This window comes from Giraffa tippelskirchi, chromosome 4 (genome assembly GCF_054371585.1).
Source record: "Giraffa tippelskirchi isolate mGirTip1 chromosome 4, T2T-mGirTip1v1.2.pri, whole genome shotgun sequence".
In the NCBI taxonomy this organism is placed as follows: Eukaryota; Metazoa; Chordata; class Mammalia; order Artiodactyla; family Giraffidae; genus Giraffa; species Giraffa tippelskirchi.
In genome coordinates this window covers 180,632,181-180,646,538 of record NC_137278.1, presented here as the reverse complement: position 1 = coordinate 180,646,538, position 14,358 = coordinate 180,632,181, and positions in this window count along the sequence as shown.

The window sequence follows — 14,358 nt, the reverse complement described above, 5'->3', positions numbered from 1 at the left end:
TATACAGAAGACCAATAGATATAATAAGGGAGGCCACTCTAGCTGAAATACAAGTAGGAAACTCCCAGAAATCTGCCTCATCACCCTACCTTTGGTGATCTCTAGGTCACTGCTATAAGCCTCTTAGACACTACATTTCCAAGACTAACACTCAAGGATTCTACTTAATTCAATTTGTGCATGCATGTGTGCTAAATCGCTTCAGTTGTGTTCGACTCTTTGTGACCCTAGAGACTATAGCCCACTAGGGTCATCTGTCCATGGGATTTTCCAGGCAAGAATACTAAAGGGGTTGCCATGCCCTCCTCCAGGGGATCTTCCCCTCCCAGGGATCAAACCCACATCTCTTATAGCTCCTGCAATGGCAGAAGGGTTCTTTACCACATAGTACCATCTGGAAAGCCTCAGTTTAATTTGATAAAAATGTAATTCAGTATCTATAATATAACTGGAGATACAAAGAAAAATGCAATGTAGTTCCTACTTCAGAAGCCCAGACAATTCTATGGTTTGAACACAGTAGCTGATTATATTCCTATCAAATTGCTTAAACCCCCAAACAACTCAAGGGTCTCTCAGACAGTAACATGGACCCCAGTGCTTGGTGCTGGTTACTATTCAAATAATGCTCACTGAGCAAATTTATTGAGAGAATGAGAGAATTTGAGTTAAATAAAAGAGTTGAATGATTAAATAAAATAATGGATAATAAGCCAAGAGTAAATAAAAATATAGTTCTAGGGAAACATTATGTTCACTAACAATAGCTTAAAATAAATGTTATTCTTTTGAACCCTTAAATCAAGTTTCTATATGGTTAAAAAATAATGAATGCCATTTCTTGTCAGTTCCCCTGTAATAAGCAGTGATCATATACTTCAAAGGAAATCCTATCTTTTACTTAACTATGGAATAGTACTCCATGAGAGGAAACACTTAATTCCAACTGATGATTAGCATATGCCTTGAAAAATAAGGAAAACGACTCAATGATTCTTAAATGTTAACTGATTTTAATATCTTACTTGGACCTCTTAAGGCTTCTCAAGGCCTCTGCTAATATCCTGTAACCTGAAATTCTCTAATATTGACAAAGCAAATAAGCAAATGTCCTGTACATTTTAAGTTGCGAGCTTAAGTATTTCTTTGCTCGTTCTTTTCCTTTTATGAGACATTCTGCTTTTTTTTCTACTGGAAGCTTCACAGGGCAAACTGTCCCAGCACCTATGATTTGCGCTGTGGACCGAAGAACAGAGTGGAGATCAATATCACTGGAGACTCTGCCAGAAAGTATGGGAAAACAATGAATGACATGTAGGTGAAATTTTCAAAAAATCACCGTTTTGTATTCACTGGTTGCTGCCTCATCCAAATAAACAATATCTCTATGTACCTTTGCCAAGTACATGCATAACTTTTTGTTCTTTTAGGCTAAAAGGCCCACTTTTACAGACATTTTCTATTTTGTTCATTTTCTTTGGAAAATAAAAATACAAATGATTAAATGAAACCATATAGAAACTCACATTTAGAGAAATAATAACTTTTATAAATGGCTCTTTTAATACAACCAACTATCCTTTGGGCATATAAATTAAAAGTTGCTTATTATAAAGAGCATTACAAATTGACCACCAGAGAGAGAAAAAATACACTATTACACTATGACAGCTCTAGCCAATAAACTGGGCTAAGAGCTAACCTAAATATTAGGTGTAGTCATCAGGATAAGATAAATCAACTTAGAATTCATTTAAAGCATAACATTTTAAAACAAAAAGAAAATAATTACGTATACAATGCTATGTCCACTTGATGGAATATACTAGAGTCATTTAAAATGAGTGTCATAAAAAGCATTTGGGGAAATAAAGGATATTTCCACAAAGCCATTTTGATGTAGGTATGGAAAAACAGCAAATTTAAAATAATTCATTTTTTAAAAAATCTCCAAGTAATGGTTTAAGTTGACACTAATGAGCCTGTTCATCCTTAATCTGATTAAAAGATGCTTGGGGTTTCCAGTTCCATTATTTGAGCCTTATAGGTATATAAATAATCTTTATATCCAGAAAAACTATGGGTACCAGTGTTCTAGAGCTAGATTCTAAATGGCAACCCACTCCAGTGTTCTTGCCTGGAGAATCCCAGGGATGGCAGAGCCTGATGGGCTGCCGTCTATGGGGTCGCAAGAGAGTCGGACACGACTGAAGCGACTTAGCAGTAGCAGCAGCAGCAGTGAAGGTAAGGGAATTTAAAATCCTGAAAGATCTTGCTGTGAAAGTGCTGCAGTCAGTATGCCAGCAAATTTGAATATGTCAGCAGTGGCCACAAGACTGGGAAATGTCAGTTTTCATTCCAATCTCAAGGGAAGGCGATGCCACAGAATGTTCAGACTAACGTACACTTGTGCTCATTTCATGTGCTAGCAAGGTAATGCTCAAAATTCTTCAAGCTAGACTTCAGCAGTACACAAACCAAGATCTCATTATCTTACTAGTGGAGTTTAAGGAGAAGGCAATGGCACCCCACTCCAGTCCTCTTGCCTGGAAAATCCCATGAATGCAGGAGCCTGGTAGGCTGCAGTCCATGGGGTCACTAGGAGTCGGACACGACCAAGCGACTTCACTTTCACTTTTCATTTTCATGCCTTGGAGAAGGAAATGGCAACCCACTCCAGTACTCTTGCCTGGAGAATCCCAGGGACAGGGGAGCCTGGTGGGCGGCTGTCTCTGGGATCGCACAGAGTCAGACACGACTGAAGCAACTTAGCAGTAGCAGTAGCAGTAGCAGCTATTTTCCAACAGAGTACTAAGAGAGCTATTTAAAATTTAACTGAGAATTTTCTATAATTGAGACTAAGAAACATATCATGGCCAGATCTATTATTTAGTATGTGTGCAAAAAAATGCCCAAAGAGAAAGTTTAAAAAACACAGAGTTGTCTGTACTCTGTATTTTTTAAAGAGAGAGAATAAAACTGATTATTACACAGATCTATGTATTAACTGAAAGTAGAGTGATATCATCTTCATAAATTTACAAAAATCAGAGTATTTAATTTGTGGACCATTGTAGTTCACACAATGATGTGGACCATTCCAAATACTTCCAGCAATGTAAAATGGCAACCCACTACAGTATTCTTGCTTGAAGAATCCTGTGGACAGAGGAGCCTGGAGGGCTGCTGTCCATAGGGTCACACAGAGTTGGACATGACTGAGGCGACTTAGCATGCATGCATGCATTGGAGAAGGAAATGGCAACCCACTCCAGTATTCTTGCCTGGAGAATCCCAGGGACAGAGGAGCCTGGTGGGCTGCCATCCATGGGTCGCACAGAGTTGAACACGACTATGGGGTCGCACAGCAGCGGCAGCAGCAGAACATTCAAAATACTTGGAGAATACCTCACACCATATAGAAAAAGTAACTCAATATGAATCAAAGATCAAAATATAACAGCTAAAGGTACAAAATTCCTAGAAGAAAATATTAGGCAATGGTTTCTTAAATATGATACAACACACTAGCAACAAAGAAAAAATTGATAAATTGAACTTAATCAAAGTTTAAAATTTCTGTGCTTCAAAGGACACCAAAAAGAAAGTGATAAGACAACCTACAGAAGGGGAGAAAATATTTACAAATCCTGTATCTGATAAGTAATTAGCCTATAGAACACATAAAGTGCTCTTACAACTCAACAAACAAAGATACACAATGAAAAAACAGGCAAGATTTAAATGAACATTTCTCCAATTAAGATATACAACTTACCAATGAAAAAGTTCAACATTATTATTAATCATTAGTGAAATGTAAATCAAAACTTCAAGAAGGGACTTCTCTGGTGGTACAGTGGATGGGAATCTGCCTGTCAGTTCAGGAGACACCAGTTCGATTCCTGGTCTGGGAAGATCTTGCATCCCGTGAGGCAACTAAGCCTGTATGCCACAACTACTGGAGCTGGCATGCTCTAGGGCCCATGAACCACAACTAATAAGCTCCTGTGCTGCAACTACTGAAGCCCATGCACCTAGAGCTTGTGCTCTGCAACAAGAGAAGTCCCTGCTCATTCCAGCAGAGAAAACTCGACATTCAGACAACTAAGTTGATGGCATCCAGTCCCATCACTTCATGGGAAATAGAAGAGGAAACCGTGGAACCAGTGGCTGACTATTTTTTGGGGCTCCAAAATCACTGCAGATGGTGACTGCAGCCATGAAATTAAAAGACACTTACTCCTTGGAAGGAAGGTTATGACCAACCTAGATAGCATATTAAAAAGCAGAGACATTACTTTGCCGACAAAGGTCCATCTAGTTAAGACTATGGTTTTTCCAGTAGTCATGTATGGATGTGAAAGTTGGACTATAAAGAAAGCTGAGTGCTGAAGAATTGATGCTTTTGCACTGTGGTGTTGGAGAAGACTCTTGAGAGTAGCTTGGACAGCAAAGAGATCCAACCAGTCCATCCTAAAGGAGATCAGTCCTGGGTGTTCATTGGAACGACTGATGTTGAAGCTGAAACTCCAATACTTTGGCCACCTCACGCGAAGAGCTGACTCATTTGAGAAGACCCTGATGCTGGGAAGGATTGGGGGCAGGAGGAGAAGGGGATGACAGAGGATGAGATGGTTGGATGGCATCACTGACTCAATGGACATGGGTTTGGGTAGACTCCAGCAGGTGGTAATGGATAGGAAGGCCTGGCGTGCTGCAGTTCAAGGGATCACAAAGAGTCAGACATGACTGAGCAACTGAACTGAACTGAACTGATAAGTGCATGCCCAAGATGAGGAGAAGATATCTGTTTCTTCCTGTTGGTAATGCTTGTGCTTAGTTACTCAGTCATATCCAACTCTGCGACCCCATGAACTCTAGCCCACTGGGATCCTCTGTCTATGGGATTTTCCAGGCAAGAATACTGGAGTGTGTAGCCAGTCCCTTCTACAGGAGATCTTCCCTACCCAAGGATCAAACCTGGGTCTCCTGCACTGCAGGCAGATTCTTTACCACTGAGCCACCAGGGAAGCTTGGTAATGCTTAAATAATGACAAAAATCTGTAATTTTGATGATTTTATATTGTATCATGTCAAAGAGCTCTGTGAAAATAGCTTCTTCAAAAATGTCATGGGCTGAGACTTCTTTTGCTAGTCATGGGACTAGATCCACTTTCCCATCATGAGCAACTAGGGACAAATCGATGCAATGATAGTTCTCAGATGTCAGGGAGCAGGCAGGTCAGAACTATGATCCTTGAGAGTAGGGAAACAAATGAGATGAGACCAGTGATCACCTTGGCTTTCTGCCTAGAGATACTTTCTGGACAATGATGCAGAAAGGGCAATCCAAACACAGCACAGTGGACTTGCTGAGCTGAGAAGACAGGTGTAAGTTTAAGGAGGCTAAGGTAACTGATATTTGTAAATCACAGAATCAGAGAGTAAAAGAAGGTAGGCAGAGAAATGGCTCCAGAAATCTTTGGGGCCAGGTGGGAGGTGGTCCCTTTGAGTCTCTTGATGAAAATGAGCTATGGGTGCTTAGGATGAAACTCTGTGAGTCTGGGAGAACAACAGCAACAACAACAACAAAAACCCAAACAAGTCTCAGGATTCAAAGAGGGTTTGGAGATTTCAGAAGGCTCATGCCTTAGTAGTAGGAGTATTCTAGTCCTAGAGAATAGGCAACTCTCAAATCAGAGAAAGATTCAATCCTGAACAAGAAACTTTGCTTGATAGAATAAAGTCAATTACCCTTTTAAGGAAGAAACAAAATCTAGAAACTCAGCAGTGTAAAATTCAAAACATCAAGTACTCTCCCCAAAATACTAGCCATATGAAGAAACAGGAAAATGTGACCCATGGCCAAAAGAAAAATTAGTCCATAAAAACATTCCTAGAGCTGGCCAACATGATGAAATTAAAAAAGATGTTTAAAAGCCTATTGCAAATATGTTCAAGTATTTAAAAGAAAACATAGATATAACATAGAAATGGACAATATCAAAAGATTGAAATAAAACATCTAGAGATAAAAAATACAGTATCTGAAATTTTTAAAAAATTGACAGAAAAAATTTACAGCAAATTCAGTTCAGTTCAGTTCAGTCGCTCAGTCGTGTCTGACTCTTTGGGACCCCATGAATTGCAGCACGCCAGGCCTCTCTGTCCATCACCAACTCCCAGAGTCTACACAAACCCATGTCCATCGAGTTGGTGATGCCATCCAACCATCTCATCCTCTGTTGTCCCCTTCTCCTCCTGCCCCCAATCCTACCCAGCATTAGGGTCTTCTCAAATGAGTCAGCTCTTCGCGTGAGGTGGCCAAAGTATTGGAGCTTCAGCTTCAACATCAGTCCTTCCAATGAACACCCAGGACTGATCTCTTTTAGGATGGATTGATTGGATCTCCTTGCAGTCCAAGGGACTCTCAAGAGTCTTCTCCAACACCACAGTTCAAAAGCATCAATTCTTCGGCACTCAGCCTTCTTTCTAGTCCAACTCTCACATCCATACATGACTACTGGAAAAACCATAGCCTTGACTAGACAGACTTTTGTTTGCAAAGTAATGTCTCTGCTTTTTAATATGCTATCTAGGTTGGTCATAACCTTCCTTCCAAGGAGTAAGCGTCTTTTAATTTCATGGGTGCAATCACCATCAGCAGTGATTTTGGAGCCCAAAAAAATAAAGTCTGACACTGTTTCCACTGTTTCCCCGTCTATTTCCCATGAAGTGATGGGACCAGAGGCCATGATCTTAGTTTTCTGAACATTGAGCTTTAAGCCAACTTTTTCACTCTCCTCTTTCACTTTCATCAAGAGGCTCTTTAGTTCTTCTTCACTTTCTGCCATAAGGGTGGTGTCATCTGCATATCTGAGGTTATTGATATTTCTCCCGGCAATCTTGATTCCAGCTTGTGTTTCTTCCAGCCCAGCGTTTCTCATGATGTACTCTGCATATAAGTTAAATAAGCAGGGTGACAATATACAGCCTTGACATACTCCTTTTCCTATTTGGAACCAGTCTGTTGTTCCATGTCCAGTTCTAACTGCTGCTTCCTGACCTGCATACAAGTTTCTCAAGAGACAGGTCAGATGGCCTGGTATTCGCATCTCTTTCAGAATTTTCCACAGTTTATTGTGACTCACACAGTCAAAGGCTTTGGCATAGTCGATAAAGCAGAAATAGATGTTTTTTTGGAACTCTCTTGCTTTTTCGATGATCCAGCGGATATTGGCAATTTGATCTCTGTTTCCTCTGCCTTTTCTAAAACCAGCTTGAACATCTGGAAGTTCACGGTTCACGTATTGCTGAAGCCTGGTTTGGAGAATTTTGAGCATTACTTTACTAGCATGTGAGATGAGTGCAATTGTGCAGTAGTTTGAGCATTCTTCAGCATTGGTACAACAAAATAAGAGTTCAGTGAACAAGAAGACATACCAACAGAAATACTTCAAAATGAAACATGAAAACAAAAAAGCTGAAAAAAAATGAACAGAGCCTCTGTGATCTATAGCAAGTGGCCCAACACATTCGCAATGGACTCTCAGAAGAAGAGTATGTGTGTTAAGGGGAAGGTGCAGAAAATTATTTGAATAAATATTGCCAAAAATTTAAGTTCAGTGAAAACTATAAACTAATGGATTTGGGAATTATAAACAGCCCCAGACGCTATAAAAGCACAAGAAAACTCACTTTGCTGTACACCTGAAACTAATACAACTTTGTTAATCAACTATACTGCAATATAAAACAAAAAATTTAAAAAAATTAAAATTAAAAAAAGAAAAAACTCACCAAGACACAGCATAATCACATTGCTGAAATCCAGGAATAAAAAGAAAAATTTTAAAGCAGCTAAAAGACAAGACACATTATTTGTGTCCTCTGCCATAAAAGGGGTCTGAATAAAGGAAAAAAGATAAGATTGACTGAAGATTTCTTAGCAGAACTTTGTAAGCCAAAAAAGAATAAAACAACATCTTTAAAGTGTTAGGAAAATAAAGACAGAAATCAAAGCTTCCCTTTCAGCATTCTACATCCGGTGAAAATATTCTTTAAAAAATGAAGGCAAAATGAAAATGTGTTTTAAAAAGCAGAATTTGAGAGGATTTGTCATTAACAGACATGCACTATAATAAATGTTTCAAGGTAGTTCTTTAAGTGGTAGTTCTTCCACATGGAAACTTACCTATACACGGGATGAAGAATGTTATAAGTAATAAACATGTGGTTAAACGCTAAAAAAAAAAAAATACTTGGCCTGATACTATTCGATACCTTGGTTGAGGTGAAGGTTGCATGAAAGTAAAAGTTTGGTAAAAATCATCAAACTAAAAAATAGGTGCTTAAATGGGTACATTTTACTGAAAGTAAGTGCTTTTTAAGTCTTCTAGTGTCTTTACACTTGGATATGTGATAATCATTTAAACTTATATCTCTGGGCTCCTACTTTCTACTGCCTTTCAAATAGGCAATGATAAAATTGTATCCAGGAGTGACAATTGGTGTATCTTATCTTCCATGCTCAAACACTCCAGCTATGTAGGCATTCTTAGCCTTAGGATCTGTTACTACTTTAGGCTCTTCTGAAAATTATACTGGTTTTAACATAGGTCACTATGCCATGTGTTGTCATATAAATATCATTTTTCATAAATTAGTGTTAATCTGAGGTTTATAAGTGGTGATGTTTGAAGAGGACAGGAGAGAAATATCAGTGCATGAACTGGTGTTTTAATGTCTTCCCCCAAATATAAGTTGATTAAATTTTCAAGCTAGCTAAAAAAATTAATTTTAAAAAGTTATACTGGTTTTACCTCAGTCTCTGCCAAAAAATGCATCATGTTATGAATCACTATTCTATATAAATATAATTCAAAAATACTGTGAAATATAATTAATACTATGAAAATAGTATTTCATTTCCTTATGATAGGTAACTCCAGAACTGGGTACTTTCCCTTTATTTATCTTATTTTTTCCTGAAAGATTTGATTTCAGACTTGGAAATGGAAGCAAAACATTTGGTGGAGAGAAGGAAGTTGGATTGATGAGTTCCTATTACGTAATATTCTGGTGCTCCATATTCAGAAAATAACTAAGAGTGCTGTTCTTTTGGCATTTGGAGTAAAACTGGTTCCTCACATTTTTTTGAGTGAACTTACATCTCAGACACCAAAGAACAAATGATAAGTGTAAAAAAAAAAAAAAAAAAGCACTGACTGTACCAACTCCCACTACAGTTTTCTGTCTTTAAACACTTTTTTAAAGTTCAGTATAAATTGCTTGACAATGGCATTCACAGCTGTGGTAAGGGGATGGGAAGTGGATTTCTATTGCCAAGTTTCCTTTGAGCGGTGCCTGTAGCAGTCCTTTCTAACTCTGTGGTTACACCCAACCCAGCATAGATAGTCCCCAGGAACTGCACATTCTTTCCTTTCTGCAAATTTGCAGTGGCAGCCAAGGAAAACAGAAATCACTGTGGCTTGATGGGAAGAAGGAGACGATTGCCAACTGGAAGATGGCAGTGGAAAGATACACTTTTTCAAAAGAAATAGATCTAACTTGTCAGGAAGGCATGCACTTGTATGAAAATTCATGAAACAAGGTGTAGAAATAGGTGGAGACCATTGGGCCTTTGATGATGAGAAACAGAATTGATATTTTCATGGAAGTAAATGTCACACCAAATGGCCAAAGACTGAAGAGGCATAGGGTTTTCTGCAGGCAGCCAATGCCACTGACAAAGCAACAGAATCTAGAAGCAACAGGGGAAGGGCTGAAGTTTTATCTAGACAGCACTGGAAGTTTTGTTCTGCTATTGATAAAAGCATGTGTGTGTGTTAGTCACTCAGTCGTGTCCAACTCTTTGAGACCCCATGGACTGTAGTCCTCCAGGCTTCTCTGCCCATGGGATTTTCCAGGCAAGAATACTGGAGTGGATTGCCATTTCCTTCTCCAGAGGATCTTCCCAACCCGGGGATCGAACCCAGGTCTCCCACATTGCAGACAGACTCTTTACTGTCTGAACCACCAGGGAAGATTCCAGGAAGATAAAAGCAAGCATCTGATCAATTCTTGACTTTCTTTCCCAGTAGTTTCATGTCTCAGATAGCTGAGGAAGCAATGAGAACTGAGGACACAATTTCATGATGAATTTCAGGGGAGGACTAGATGGTGATGTGTCACTGCCAGGGAACTTGTGAGACCAGCATCCTGATATTTAGGAGATTTGTAAGCATGGGGGGCGGAATTTTGGAAACAGTCAGAAACATACCCTGGCCTTCAGGAAAACAGATCTCCAAGAAACCAGACAGAAATAGTTCACATTTTTTAAAAGCAACGTAGCTCAAGAGGGAAGGGTAGTTCTGAAAAGAGGGAGCGGGGAGAAAGTTTAACTATGCAGTTATTACTTACAATATGAAAAAGAGTTTTCAAAGGCTTTTGAACTTTAAAGAAATAAAAAGGATTCATTTATTAGATAGTGAACTCTCCAGTCACTGGATATATTAAACAAAATCTACCCAATTGCCTCTAAGTAATGGAACCATGGGGATTCCTGTATCACATGTGAATTTGGACTAGATCAGGGTTGTTGTTTTTTTTTTAACTTTTTTTTAATGTGTATCTTGATTCTTTTGGCAGTTTGGAGAAGCCTATAGATCCCTACTCTTGATTTAAAAACAAATTTTTTTAAGAGCCTGAGAATAGGCTATTTTATTTTTATTTATTTATTTTTGGCTACACTCACGGCATGTGGGATTTTAGTTCCCTGACACAGGATTGAACCCATGCCCCCTGCATTGGAAGCATGGAGTCTTAACAACTGGACTGTTGGGATAATGATTTTTAAATACAGTGGATTAAAAAAGAAACCAATGATACTGAGAGACAGTTATCAACATTTAAAAAGCAAATTTGTGATATAATAAATATGTGTCTTCATTAATGCATTAAATAATGAGATCTAGCAGCAGATCTAATGACTAGGGTAATTTTGAATAGAATGCCTGATGAACTATGGACTGAGGTTCGTGACACTGTACAGAAGACAGGGATCAAGACCATCCCCAAGAAAAAAAAATGCAAAAAAGCAAAATGGCTGTCTGAGGAGGCCTTACAAATAGCTGTGAAAAGAAGAGAAGTGAAAAGCAAAGGAGGAAAGGAAAGATATACTCATTTGAATGCAGAGTTCCAAAGAATAGCAAGGAGAAATAAGAAAGCCTTCCTCAGTGATCAGTGCAAAGAAATAGAGGAAAACAACAGAATAGGAAAGACTAGAGATCTTTTCAAGAAAATTAGACATACCAAGGGAACATTTCAGGAAAAGATGGACTCAATAAAGGACAAAAATGGTATGGACCTAACAGAAGCAGAAGATATTAAGAAGAGGTGGCAAGAATACACAGAAGAACTATACAAAAAAGATCTTCATGACCCAGATAATCATGATGATGTGATCACTCACCTAGAGTCAGACACCCTGGGACTTGAAGTCAAGTGGGCCTTAGGAAGCATCACTACGAACAAAGCTAGTGGAGGTGATGGAATTCCAGTTGAGCTATTTCAAATCCTGAAAGATGATGCTGTGAAAGTGCTGCACTCAATATGCCAGAAAATTTGGAAAACTCAGCAGTGGCCACAGAACTGGAAAAGGTCAGTTTTCATTCCAATCCTGAAGAACGGCAATGCCAAAGAATGCTCAAACTACTGCACAATTGCACTCATCTCACATGCTAGCAAAGTAATGCTCAAAATTCTCCAAGCCAAGCTTCAACAGTACATGAACTGTGAACTTCCAGATGTTCAAGCTGGATTTAGAAAAGGCAGAGGAACCAGAGATCAAATTGTCAACATCCCCTGGATTATCGAAAAAGCAAGCGAGTTCCAGAAAAACATCTATTTCTGCTTTATTGACTATACCAAAGCCTTTGACTATGTGAATCACAACAAACTGTGGAAAATTCTGAAGGAGATGGGAATACCAGACCACCTGACCTGCCTCTTGAGAAATCTGTATGCAGTTCGCAGTTCAGGAAGCAACAGTTAGAACTGGACATGGAAAAACAGACTGGCTCCAAATAGGAAAAGGAGTACGTCAAGGCTGTCTATTGTCACCCTGCTTATTTAACTTATATACAGAGTACGTCATGAGAAACACTGGGCTGGATGAAGCACAAACTGGAATCAAGATTGCCGGGAGAAATATCAACATCAACCTCAGATATGCAGATGACACCACCCTTAGGGCAGAAAGCGAAGAAGAACTAAAGAGGCTCTTGATGAAAGTGAAAGAGGAGAGTGAAAATGTTGGCTTAAAGCTCAACGTTCAGAAAACTAAGATCATGGCATCCAGTCCCATCACTTCATGACAAATAGATGGGGAAACAGTGGAAACAGTGGCAGATTTTATTTTCTTGGGCTCCAAAATCACTGCAGGTGGTGACTGCAGCCATGAAATTAAAAGACACTTACTCCTTGGAAGGAAAGTTATGACCAACCTAGAAAACATTAAAAAGCAGAGACATCACTTTGCCGACAAAGCTCCATCTAGTCAAGGCTATGGTTTTTCCAGTAGTCTTGTATGGACGTGAGAGTTGGACTATAAAGAAAGCTGAGCGCTGAAGAATTGCTGCTTTTGAACTGTGGTGTTGGAGAAGACTCTTGAGAGTCCCTTGGACTGCAAGGAGATCCAACCAGTCCATCCTAAAGGAGATCAGTCCTGGGTGTTCATTGGAAGGACTGATGTTGAAGCTGAAACTCCAATACTTTGGCCACCTGATGCGAAGAGCTGACTCATTTGAAATGACCCTGATGCTGGGAAAGGTTGAGGGCAGGAGGAGAAGGGGACGACAGAGGATGAGATGGTTGGATGACATCACTGACTCGGTGGACATGAGTTTGAGTAAACTCCGGGAGTTGGTAATGGACAGGGAGGCCTAGTGTGCCACAGTCCACAGGGTCGCAAAGAGTCAGACATGACTGAGCAACTGAACTGAAATGAGTGTGCAACACATTTGATGTGTCTGTGAAAATATCTCAGCCACAGGTACTATTGAGGTTTGTTACCTAAATTCATAATTTAAGGAAATGCTGCAATACACTTAGACATTTGTATAAGGAAAGATGTAATTTTTCAATCCAAATTCGAAGATCCCTTGAATTCTATCCAGGGAATGTGTGCCTAGTCACTCATCTTTGCAACCCTATGGATTGAAGCCTACCGGGTTCCTCTGTCCATGGGATTCCCCAGGTAAGAATACTGAAGTGATTTGCCATGTTCTCCTCCAGGGGAGTTTCCTCGTCCATGGATCAAACCCTTGTCTCCTGCATCTTCTGCATTGCAGGCAGAAGTTCTATACTATTGGATCACTGGGGAAGCCCTTCCAGGAAATAAATGAATCCTAAATGATAATAAATGATAACAATAAATGATTCAAGGATCCTGAGAGTCTATGAAAGTGATAGCATATGATATTTCACCAGATCTCCATTTCCTGTAGATTAAAGACCAAAATTTTAGAATTGCATCGAAAGCCTTCAATGTGGCATTGGAGGGATAGGACTCAGAGCCAGTTTGCCTGGATTTAAATCCCAATTCAGCCACAAACAGGTTTGTGATCTAGGGCAAATGACTGCAAATCTCAATGCTTTAATTCCACATCTTCAAAATGGGGTAATAATAGTATCCATAGCATTGCCTGAAACTTTAAAGAAATCATTTTTGCATACAATAGTTATTATGAATACTTAGATGAAGCACAAGCTGAAATCAAGATTGCTGGGAGAAATTATCAATAACCTCAGATATACATAGGACACCACCCTTATAGCAGAAAGCAGAGAAGAACCTCTTGATGAAAGTGAAAGAGGAGAGTGAAAACGTTGGCTTAAAACTCAACATCCAGAAAACTAAGATCATGGCATCTGGTCCCATCACTTCATGGCAAATAGATGGGAAAACAATGGAAACAGTCTTTTCTTGGGCTCCCAAATCACTGCAGATGGTGACTGCAGCCATGAAATTAAAAGACGCGTGCTCCTTGGAAGGAAAGTTATGACCAACCTAGACAGTATACTCGGAGAAGGCAATGGCACCCCACTCCAGTACTCCAGTACTCTTGCCTGGAAAATCCCATGGATGGAGGAGCCTGGTAGGCTACAGTCCATGGGGTCGCTAAGAGTCGGACACGACTGAGCGACTTCACTTTCACTTTTCCCTTTCATGCACTGGAGAAGGAAATGGCAACCCACTCCAGTATTCTTGCCTGGAGAATCCCAGGGACGGTGGAGCCTGATGGGCTGCCGTCTATGGGGTCGCAGAGTCGAACACGACTGAAGCGACTTAGC